This window comes from Sceloporus occidentalis, unplaced genomic scaffold (assembly GCF_023333645.1).
Source record: "Sceloporus occidentalis isolate IW3139 unplaced genomic scaffold, rSceOcc1.0.p SCAF_2, whole genome shotgun sequence".
In the NCBI taxonomy this organism is placed as follows: domain Eukaryota; kingdom Metazoa; phylum Chordata; class Lepidosauria; order Squamata; family Phrynosomatidae; genus Sceloporus; species Sceloporus occidentalis.
The window spans coordinates 25963463-25975541 of record NW_028316982.1 but is presented as its reverse complement, the minus strand read 5'-3'; the positions used below and the strand labels follow the sequence as shown (position 1 = coordinate 25975541).

General features: G+C 42.4%; 1 long non-coding RNA gene across 7 annotated transcripts; it reads left to right on the top strand.

Moving 5' to 3' along the window:
* The first annotated feature begins 897 nt into the window (after positions 1 to 897).
* LOC149318055 (uncharacterized) lies at positions 898 to 9504 on the top strand. 7 transcript variants are annotated; one of them, XR_016279967.1, is made up of 3 exons: positions 898 to 1053; positions 7603 to 7719; positions 8677 to 9503. It is a non-coding gene; the product is annotated as an uncharacterized LOC149318055 (long non-coding RNA). The 7 variants fall into 7 exon arrangements; XR_016279964.1 differs by lacking the exon at positions 898 to 1053 and adding an exon at positions 3546 to 3726; XR_016279969.1 differs by lacking the exon at positions 898 to 1053 and adding an exon at positions 4487 to 4621 and having other exon boundaries at positions 8677 to 9504.
* The last annotated feature ends 2575 nt before the right edge of the window (positions 9505 to 12079 follow it).

The following is a 12079-nucleotide window of genomic DNA, read 5'->3' as shown; positions in this document are numbered from 1 at the left end:
TGTCTCTGTAGAATGCTTTGGGCGGAAACCAGACTGAAAAGGATCGAGGATGGAGTTGGCTTCAAGAAACTCAAGACAGCGAGAATAAACAACCCATTCCAAAACTTTAGAAAGAAAGGGAAGAAGAGAAATCGGACGATAGCTAGACAAAGAGGAGGGGTCGAGAGAAGGTTGGGGAAATGAGAGCATGTTTGAAGTCTGACGGGAAGGAGCCTGTAGAGAGAGAGAGATTGAAGATATGGAGAAGCGAGGGCAGAAGGGAGGGAGCTATAGACATTAGAAGACGAGTAGGAATTGGATCAAGAGAACAGGTTGCAGGTTTGGAAGAGTTCAGAAGTGTAGAGAATTCATCCAAAGAGGCAGGAGGAAACACAGAAAATTTGTTAGGCGAGGGCGATAGAAGATTAAGAGCAGAAGAAGAATCGGGGGGGGGGGGGGCTATCTCAGAGCGAATAGTGGTAATCTTAGAGATGAAATAATTAGCAAAGTCATTAGGAGAGAATGATGAAGAGACAGGAGGAGAGGGAGGTTTAAGCAATGAGTTGAAGATGGAGAGCAAATGCTGCGGGCGCCTCTCATTGGCGGAGATCAATGATTTGTAATAAGTTTGTTTAGCCATAGACAGGGCACGTGAGAAGGAAGAAAGAACAAATTTGTAATGAATAAAACATAAAGTTTCTTACATGCACATTGGATAGCATAGATCACAAAACGAGTATTGCACATGCTAAAGTATGATAGTTTATATCGCTGTTGGCCAGTGCAATTTTGAACTCTGTCATTTTGGTTGTGTGGGTGCCAGGGCCGGCTCGTCCATATTGGTGAGCTAGGCAGCTGCCTAGGGCGCCAAACTGTAGGGGGCGCCAGAGAGAGCGAGAGAAAGAGAGAGTGGCTGGAGCCAGAGAATAATAGAATCAGGCAAGCTGAGCAGCCAGCAGCCCTGCCAGCCTCCGAGTTCAGGAAGAGAAAGCTGCTTGCTGAGAGCCTGGAAGGAGGGAAAAAGTTTGCTGTGCTCTGCAACTCCTGGGCTGCATCCACACGAGAATTAACCAGGTTTGGCAATGCTTTAACTCTTTCTGGCTCAAGGCTATGGAATTCTGGGAGATGGAGTTTGTTGTGGAGTCCAAAGCGCCTCCCTTCTTCCTTCCTTCTATCTTCTTTACTTCCCCCTTCCTTTCTTCCTTCCTTCCTTCCTTCCCTCCCTCCCTCTTTCTTTCCTCCTGTCCCTCCCTCCTCCTTCCTTCTTGCCTCCCTTCCTTCTTTCCTACCTTCCCCCTTCCTTCCTTCCCTCCCTATTTCTTTCCTCCTGTCCCTCCCTCCCTCCCTCCCCTTCCTTCCTTCCTCTTCTCTTCCTTCCTTAGTCTCCATTCCAAATATCACAGCAATAAAAAAGTCTTCAACCTGTAAAAATCTAATTGGCTTTTTGACTAATTCTCAATACTATGACGAAAGATTGGAACCTAAGTTATATGTCATGTTTAGCTTTATCAAACAAAACAGCGGAAATCAAGGAGTGAAAATAATTATGAAGGGTGACAGGGGTGCCAAAATATTTCTTGCCTAAGGTGGCAAAATACTTAGAGCCGGCCCTGATGGGTGCAGTATGTGCAATGGCCACATTGATGATGTCCTACTGGTTTAGATAGACCAATCACAGTATTATCAGCAAATTGTTTTAAAGGTTTACACTTAGCATGCATTACTAAGTCCCTGATGTTTTTGGTTCTCAAATGAAATCATTAGTTTTTGTTCACATCCTGGAATGTATTGTAACAGATGCCAGTGTTTGTATATAGCCTTCTGTATATCCTTGGTGATATGATTAAATGTCAGAGTGTGGTGTACACAATTGGTTTGTCGTCTATTTTTTTTTTAACAATTCCATTCTTGGTTTGTCGGCTGCTTTTCCCAACCCTTTGGAAATAACATTTTGTGGCTAGCCTCTGTCTCTTGGTTGTTTAGACTGTAAGTCAGATTCCTCCTTAAGGTCCTCATAATGAGAACATTCATGGATATGACATCTGGTCATCCTGAATATGGGTGCGGAGGGGAGGAAAAGGCATTGATGGGGGCAAAGGTTTTTAAAGGCCCCCTCCCATCACAGCAATGTATAACCCAGTGGTACTCGGAGTTTTTACCTTTGTGACCCCATTTACATCTACATGTGGACATCGCGCCCCCTCTCTCAACATAGTATATGAATAAAAATACTAAAAATACTTTGTTTATTTAGTATGTGTATTTTCATTCACACATTGATGTATATTCATATTTTAATATTTTATAAAGAAATAACATTGTTCAAATTAGACGTTTTATTTAAGTACATTCAATATGTAGCTCAAAGCATTTTAGAGAGCTAGTGTGGTATAGTGGTTTGAGTGTTGCACTATGACTCTGGAGGCTAGGGTTCAAATCCTGGTATGGTCATGAAACTGTCTGGGTGACCCTGGGCAAGTCACACATTATCACCCCCCCCCCCTGAAGAAACCTGCCAAGAAAAGGCCATGACAGTTTTGCCTTAGGGTTGCCATAAGAAAGAAGCAAATGAAAGCATACAACAACAACAACAACAACAACATGTGTACATATTACACATGAACATGTTTGGGAAGAGGAGGCAGAGGAGGAATCCCTTTGAGCAACTCTCATATCCCCCCTGGGAGTGCTGCCCCAATATTTGGGAAACACTAGGTTAACACTTTGTGTTCAGGTTTTCAGTGACTGAAACAGAGTCCTTCAACAGAAACCTCAGAGAACTGTGCGCATTTAGATTGCTCCAGTGAGATACTGTTGTTGTTGTTGTTGTTGTTGTTGTTGTTGTTGTGTGCCTTCAGGTCTTTCCCAACCTATGACAACTCTAAGGCAAACCTATAAAAAAGGAAAGGAAAGTCAAGGCAGATTTTGCATTTTTGGAAGAAGCGTTCAATTAGTCTATATGTTAAAAATGGTTTTGTTTACTTAGGCCCTTATCACACATGAAATTGGAACTCCAATCCAAAGCCATTCCGAAGGGAAGGAGAAGCAGAGTCAGTTTGAATCCAAGGCAATTCACGTGATTAATTATCACACGTGAAGAGCAAAATTGTGGCCATTCCTGAGGCAAAGCGGAGAGAGTGCAAAATAACTTATCTCACTGAGCCAGAGCAGTTAAAGCAGTCTGAAACTGGATTATTTCTGTAGTGTGTTTTGGACTTCTATCTGCAATCTCAATGCTCTTTTTCTATTACTGTGCTAATGTACCGTATCTCCTTCCTGCTACCAGTGTGTGTGTGTGTGTGTTGTGTGCCTTCAAGTTGTTTTCGACTTATAGAGACCCTAAGGTGACCCGATCGCAGGGTTTTCTTGGCAAGTTTCTTCAGAGGTGGTTTGCCATTGCCAACCATCTGAGGATGAGTTGCCTAAGCTCACCTAGTAGGTTTTCACGAACCCTGCTCTCCACAGTCATAGTCCAACACTCAAACCACTGCACTATGCTGGCTCTTGCTATCTGTCTTGTTGGCCCCACCAAATTGTGTACTGGCAGGACTAAAGACCTCTGGGACTTGTAGTTCTTCCAAGAGCTTCAGGATTATGTGGAGCTTGTTGGCTAGGAGTCTTGAGCAGCCCAAATCCAGCTCTGCAACAGGAAAGCAAAGATCAAGGTAGTAAGGAGCAGGCATATAGTCCATTTAAGAAGAGTTTGAGGCACTCTGCCCTACTTTAGCCTCATAACAACCCTGCAAGGTAGGTGAGCCAAGTGAGATTGTGTGTGTATGCAATGGGCTGAAAGGCACCCAATAAATGTCATGGCTCAACAGGGACTTGAATGTGGACCCCACAAGTCCTGGTCCAAGATCATGCCTCATGGAGAGCCAGCGTGGCATAGTGGTTTGAGCATTGGACTCTGGAGAGCAGAGTTCAAATCCTGGCTCAGCGGTGAAAACCCACTGGATGACCTTGGGCAAGTCACACTATGATGTTTATCACACTATACTCTTATAGTGCTACTATTTCACTTTGACTGCTCTAGCTGCCTCCTGTTGCATTCTGGGATTTGCAGTTTTAAGGAGGGGTATTTAGAATTCTCAGGCAGAGAAGTTCACTGCCTGAGAATTCTAAATACCCCTCCTTAAAACTGCCAATCCCAGAATGCAACAGGAGGCAGCTAGAGCAGTCAAAGTGGAATAGTAGCACTATAAGAGTATAGTGTGATAAACACCACTCTCTCAGCCTCAGAGGATGGCAATGGCAAACCCCCTCAGAAGAAACTTGCCAAGAAAAGCCCACAATAGGTTCACCTTAGGGGTGTCTTAAGTTGGAAATGACCTGAAGGCATACAACACAGAGACAAATATAGGGGCTGCATCCACACTGCAGAAATAATCCGGTTTTGACACCATTTTATCTGCCATGGCTCAGTGCTAAAGGATTCTGGGAGCTGTAGTTTGTTGTGGCACTAGAGCTCTCTGACAGAGAAGGCTAAATGTTCCACAAAACTACAGTTCCCAGATTTCCATAGCATTGAACCATGGCAGTTAAAGTGGTGTCAAACATGATTATGAGTGCAGTGTGGATGCAGCTGTAGACTACCATTTTGTGAGGGAAAGTAGGATACAAAGAAAGAAAAAAGAAAGAGAAAGTGAGCCTCCCAGTAAGCTTTCCTCTGGTGCCACAGCAAACTAAAGTTCCCAGAATTCCACAGTATTGAACCATGGCAATTAAAGTGGTGTCAAACTAGATTATGCCTGCAGTGTGGATGCAACCACAGACTACCAGTTTGTGGGGGGAAGTGGGATAGATAGATACAGTGCTACCTCGGGTTACGAAATTAATTCGTTCCGCGGCGCCGTTCGTAACCCGATACATTTCGCAACCCGAAAAGGCTTTCCGTTAGCGCTGGAAAGCCGCTAGCCGCGCTTCGCATTTGAATTTCGCGCCGAAATGCGCCGAAATGAATTTCGTAACCCGAAAAATCTTTCGTTACCCGGAACAGTTTTTTCCAATCTAACTTTTTCGTACCCCGGAAATTTCGTAACGCGATCAATTCGTATCCCGGGGTACCACTGTAGAAAGAAAGTCAGCCTTCCAGCCAGCTTTCTTCTGGTGCCACAACAAACTACAATTCCCAGAATTCCACAGTATTGAGCCATGACAGTTAAAAATGTTGTCAAACTGGATTATTCCTCCAGTGCAGATGCAGACATAGGTCCAAAATACACTGCAGAAACAATCCAGTTTGAGACCGCTTTAGCTGCCCTGGCTCAGTGCTACTGAATTTTGGGAACTGTAGTTTTGTGAGACATTTAGCCTTCTCTGTCAGAAAGCGCTCTGTTGCCACAGTAAACTACAATTTCCAGGATTCCTTAGCACTGAACCAGGACAGTTAAAGCAGTCTCAAGATGGATGGTTTCTGCAGTGTGTGTTTGTACCGTAATGCATAGTAGGCAGAAGTCAAGATCCAAGGCAAGTCCAAACAAAATTCCCAGACCTAAACTGAGGAGATTTGCCTTGGGGCCTGGGCTCTTGGGAATCCACTGACTAGATTCCCTGGATCCTGGAAGGTATCCATGAGTTGAGAGGTAGATTTCTCAAGCTTTCAGTAGGAAAATCAGCACCTTTAAAAAGAGTTTTTGGTTTCTTCTCAGGGCCACTTGAGGGAGGCTTTGTGAGCCAAGGAAGGAGGCCTAGTCCAGTAGGCCTAGCTTTTGATTGTGCCTTTTAAAACTCTTCTGAAATGTGCGTTTTAAGTTAGTTTTACGGTGACAAACACTTTGCTTTTAACGTTATGTATGTCCTATGTTCCTTGTTGTCGTTGTGTACCTTCCTTCCAGTCGTTTCTGACTTAAGGTGAACCTATCATGGGGTTTTCTCGGCAAGTGAGAGGATTTGCCGTTCCCATTCCCTGAGGCTGAGAGAGTGTGACTTGACCAAGGAAACTCAGTGGGTTTTCATGGCCGAACGAGGATTTGAACCCTGTTTTCCAGACTCATAGACCAATGCTCAAACCACTACTACACCACACTGATCCAGCTATATTTGTTTTAATACTTAGGCTGCATCTGCACTGCAGAAAGCATCCAGTGTGGCACCACTTTAGCTGCCACAACTTAATACTATGAAATCCTGAGAGTTGTAGTTTGTTGTGGCACCAGAGGTCTTTGACAGGGCGAGCTGAATGTCCCACAAAGCTATAGTTCTCAGATTTCAGTAGCATCAAGCCATGGTAGTTAAAAGAATGTCAAACTGGATTATTTCCGCAGTGCGGACGCAGCCGTAGATTACCATTTTGTGGGGGAAATTGGGATGCAAAGAAAGAAACAAAGCCCTCCATATTCGCAGATCCTTTACTACAGATTCAAGCATCTACAGCTTGAAAATGAGTTTAAAATTATATAAATTCCAAAAATCAAAACTTAATTTTGTCATTTTATATACAGGACATCATTTTACTATGCCATTGTATTTATCGTATACACTCAAATATAAGTCGACTTCATATATAAATCAAAGGCAGGTTTGGGGGCGAAAATTATGGATTTTGATATGACGCGAGGATAAGTCGAGGGTAAAACCTAGAGGCATGTAACAAAGGATCTAAAGTGGATGAAGCAAAGGAAAACATTGCCAAAGAACTTACAAAATTCCAGCAGGCATAAATATTTGTGCTCCTACTAAAGGCTGGATGGATGAAGGAGTAGAAGGGAGTCAGCGCTTCCAGGGCAGATTAAACTCTTGCCTTTCACAATATATATTATATGAGTTAAAATACAGTACAGTCATCCCTCTGTTCTCGCGGTCTTTGGACTCGCGTCCCTCGCTTATGTGCAAAGGACGAATGGAAGGGGAATGAATGGGGCGCACACCTACAAGCCAATGGGGCTTGAATATAAGCGAAACTCGGTTTTCACGAGGCGGTCCGCTATTTTTGTTATTGTAATGTGCCTTCAAATCAACTCTGACTTATGGCAACTCTATCCTAGGCTTTTCTTAGGCCCGTTACAGACCGCCCAAAGGGGCGGTCTTGGGCCGCTGCTGGTTGCAGCGCGGGGGAGCCGCTGCAGCCAAACCGCGCGACTCCCCCGCGCTGCAAAAAAGGAGTGCAGAAATCGCACTCCTTCCGGCAACCCGGAAGAGCCGCCGCAAGTGTGAAAGTGCGCACTCGCGACGGCTCTTCCGGGTTTAGACGTCCAGACGCTGTGCCTCTGTTACGTCAAGATGGCGGCACCCGTCTGTATAGGGCACCGCCATCTTGCCGTACGGAATACGCGCGAGGGGCAAGGCGCGTCTGGAAGCGCCGCCCCTCACGCGTATTCCTGGCGCAACGACGGCACCGCTTAGGCCCATCTGTAAGGCGCCTTAGTGAGATTTAATTAGAGGAGGCTTGCTAATTGTCTTCCTTTGAGAGAGTGTGACTTGCCCAAGGTCCCTAATGGGTTTGCATGGCAGAGTGGGTTTCAAACTCTGATCTCCTAGAGTACTAGTACAACACTCAGACTATACCTCACTTTGATTCCCTATCTTTGGCAGATGTTAAATTGCTATAAAACCAATATGCCGGTAGATATGCACATGTACCCAGAAAACACTAAAACATATTCACTTTTGTCTCCCCCCACGCAGTTTGGCTCCATTTCTTCATTCTGCTGGCTTGACTTTTCTTCTGATCTTCTAAGACATCAACGGAAACTTGATCATAGAGGAAAGTCTATTGACACGTCAACTTCCATCTGCAAACACGTAAAGTATTTTATTTTATTTTTAATCTCAGGCTTTTAAAAATGCAGTCTTGTTGCTTTAAAGCAGCACAAACTAATACCAGCTTTAAAGCTGAAAAATTTCGAATTAACTACTGAATAGCGTTTTGCCTTATTGCATGACAAACGTAAGCCAACATGCAGTGAGAGAGAAGCAGCTTTCTATTGAGTGAACACTAGGTGTCACTTACATGGTACTGTGATATCTCCAGATTAGAGGTAGGGGAAAAGTTACGTCTTTATATTGGATCAAAAATTTATCAAAATGTACAGAATTGAAAAGTGGGAGAAAAAACTAATTTGTTCAAAAATGTCCCACTTACCTTGAATCCTGTTTTTCTTACATGTTCTTGCATGCAACTCATAGGATGGTCCACTGTTGTTGGTTTGGCACTTTCTGGACCTCTCTGCTTAAGGGTCACTTTGCATAATAACTACACAAGGATCATTGCTGCAGACTAGAAGAAACATGCATGCAGATTTGATCCTACTATGTTAAGTAACAATTATGTCGGGCTTTATCCACTGTGGTTCAATTCTGCTTAGTGCCTTTAGCTCCATCCAGTGCTGCAATGTAGTGCCTGTGGCTGCGTCTATACTGCAGAATTAATATAGTTTGACATCACTTTAACTGCCATGGGTCAATGCTATGGATTTATGGGATTTTTAGTTTTGTGAGCTATGTAGAGAGCTCTGGTGATACTACAAACTATAAAACAATATCAAACCGCATTAATTCTGCAGTATGGCAGGAACCTGAGGCTCTTTCTAAACTGGAATTGAGCCTCTGAGCTGAAAAATCCCCTCTTTCCCATTCAAAGAAATAGAACTCCTAGAATTCTAGGAAATTATCTTATTTAGCTGTGTGTGTGTGTTGTCTCAAAATCTCTTGATCCCTCACTAAATGTCTCCCCACCTCCCCTTTGTTTTTTACTATTAGGTATAACATTTGGAAAGCCTCAAGAAAATGATGGTTATTAAGCGTGTGATCAACAACATCTACTGGTTCTACTGGCAATTTCAGCTGGTCACAATGACTTATCTCATGGATCCTTTTGAATGGTGGGTCTTCCACAGTTTTCTCCTTGTTACATTTATGCTGTCAGCATACATTTTTTATGCTGTTGTTCCCCCTCAGATTCACCTGGTTCTGGGGCATGTTCGTCATTTATTTGGCTTGCAGCCAGGAAGTACCATTTCAGCTGTGATGTGAACTTGTCATCAATAACATTGACTGGGCTTTTTTTTTCTTCTGACATGTTTTACATGTTTTTAAGCATTGTGAGTACAACCAGTGGAGACTATGGAATCTATAGAAACATGTGAACATTTTTATTCTTTGAAAAAAGCTTCAACGAAGCCACCATGGTTACTTTCTTCTTACACCACTTACTGACTGTCTCTACTTGTTTGGAAAAAAAAGGTGAGTGGAATGTTATGTGAAAATTTTACCTTTTTCAGATGAAGTGTTCTCTTCACGTTCTTGTTCTGGAATAAGTTCCCTGGGATGTTCATTTGTTATCAAAATTCTGTCTCACAACACAGTTGTTATTGAAATGTTTTTCCAGTTCATTGTGTAGAAGTTTTCTGTGTCAGACTGTCAAAAGTAAATAAAAAGTGGAAGAAAGCAGAACGAGAATGAAGAATGTTTTTTTTGTAGCATACCTTTATTACCTTGTAGAAATTCTGGGAATTAACTCCAGAATGTTGTGTCACACCATAAACCTAATTCAGATTTAAGCTCTGTTCTATACATGCTTATTTGTGAGAAATCATCATAAAATTTAATGTGACTTATGGTCTGAATAAATCTGTATAGGACTGCACAATTATTTACACTTTGTTGTACATTATTACTTGTTTAGCTACATGCTCATCTATGTGAAATGCATCTGTCAAATCCTTCAGTGACAATCAGAGGCACAATATACATTCCTAAACAGAGATGTGTAGTTCAGGTTATCTGGTATTTATCTGATATCCCAACGTTTTCCAGGTTGTCCACAAGAAAAGAAATGGAACCATGATGGATTAATTTATCCAAGCCTTTTGACTATAGTTTTTTGTGGGGTTTTCGGGCTATGTGGCCATGTTCTAGAAGAGTTTCTTCTTGACGTTTCACCATCATCTGTGGCTGGCATCTACATTTCTCTGAAGATACCAGCCACAGATGCTGGTGAAACATCAGGAAGAAACTCTTCTAGAACATGGCCAAATAGCCCGAAAACTCTACAAAAAACTATAGATACCGGCCATGAAAGCCTTCGACTCCTTTGACTATCATTGTTATCTTGCAGTAGATAATCCAGTAAATTAATTACGGGGAAGTACAGATGGGAAGCTCCATACCGCCGCTATAAGCCCCGTGTCTATGCTGCAGCATCTCCTAGAACAGCTTCTTTTTGCGACGCTGGAAGCAGGAAGAGGCACTGCCATGATGCCGCTTCCTTCCAGCGACGTCTGGTCACTGTATGGTGGTGGCATCATGGCAGTCCCCATATGGATGAGAGGCTGCCATGATGCCGCCACCGTCATGTGCTAGGATTCTGGAGTGTGCGGATGCTGCATGCTCCGGAACCCTAGTATCGGCGGTGGCATGCCACTTTTACCCCGTCTGTACCGGGCCTACATGTCATTTGAAGAAATAGTTAAACTTTTCTGTGCTAAGCTTGTTCCTTTCGCTTTACAGATATTGTTGAATTCAAATTCACATAGGCTCTAGATGGCCCATCCAGTGGTGTAGCATAATACTAGGGGGTAGTTAATCTGCACCAATTCCTATTTTAGCTCTTCTATCTCCACACATAGGTTGTTAAAACCTACATTTGTTTGTTTATTACACTTCTTTACCACCATAAAGCATTGAGGACAGTTTACAAAACAAATATTAAAAGCAGAAAAGACAAAAACATAAATCAAAATGAGATGTAATTTTCTAAAAATTCACAAAAATTGTTGTACTAATGACCTTTGGTCAAAAGCAATAAAGCTTTTTCATTCAACAACAACAACAAAAAAATATCAGCAGAAGAATAAAAGTTAAGAACGCATTAACACTGTTGTTGTTTTTTTAATAGAGGGACCAAAAGGTCTAGGAGTATAACAAGGTTTTTACCTGGTAGTAAAAAGACCACAAACTGACCCTTTGTGGGGAATGCAGTTCCCTTCAGAACAATTTGAAACCACAGGACTAGGCAGAACAACCATGAACTAACTCCTCTGTCATATCTAAACTAAATTTGAAGTTAATTAATTTGTATTTATTAATTATTAATTAAATTTATATCTCACTTTTCTATCCAAAAATGGCATGCAAAGTGGTGAAAAAGGTAATATTCAAATTAAAAACAAATACAATTAGTATATAAAATCAAATTAAAACATACAGGTTTGCAGTTTAAAATACTTCAATAAAAGGAAAGGAGAGCTGGTGTGGTCTAGTGGCTTGAGTGTGGGACTAAGACTCTGGGAGATATGAGTTCAAATCTCTGCTCAGACATGGGAACCTACTGGGTGACCTTGGACAAGATACACTCTGCAGAAGAGGAAAGTGGTAGTGGCAAGTTTCTAAATAGATTTTGACATAAACACCAATGATATGGTTACCAGTAAGTCAGTTGATTTGAAGGAACATAATAAGATCTAAAGTGCCAGAAGCCTGTTTGAATAAGAAGGCTTTTGTCTGTTGGCAGAAAGGCAACGGAAGGGGGTCTAACCTAGCTTCCCTCAGCAGAGAGTTCCTGACCACAGGAGCAGTCATCAGGAAAATCTTATCCCCCCCCCCCACTTCCCTTTCAAACTTGCCTCAGGGCAGCTGTTTTGAGGGAAGCACCTCTCTTGAAGAGCTGTAAAACTGGATAAACTAGTAAAGGAGAATACAGTCCTTCAGATACCCTGGCTCTCCAAGTTGTAAAATACTTTACAGGTTCTATGTAGTACTTTGACGTGGCTCAGCATGCATATTGCACTTGCGTGTGTTTTAAAAGTATGCATGTTGCACTTAGTACAGTTTTGGCACACTAAAAAGGTAGGAGTTAGATCACTAGAGTGGATGGGATGAAAGCTCCTGGGTTCATGCAGGGCCTGGGGAAATCTCCCAAATGGGCTGATAATGAACCTTCCACAGGATCCAGGAGCTGTGCAAGGACAGGAAAAGTTTGCTACATATTTGTAGGTAGGTTTGTCTGGGATTCAAGTCCTAGTAGAGCCACCACTGCAGCTGCTGGTCCTGATTTTAGGCCCAAACAGGATTCTTTAATGTATACAGTTTCAATATTGTTATTGTGTAGAAGAAAAAAATATTGTAATTGTGTAGACTCCACCTAGTGGTAGAAGCAGATAGT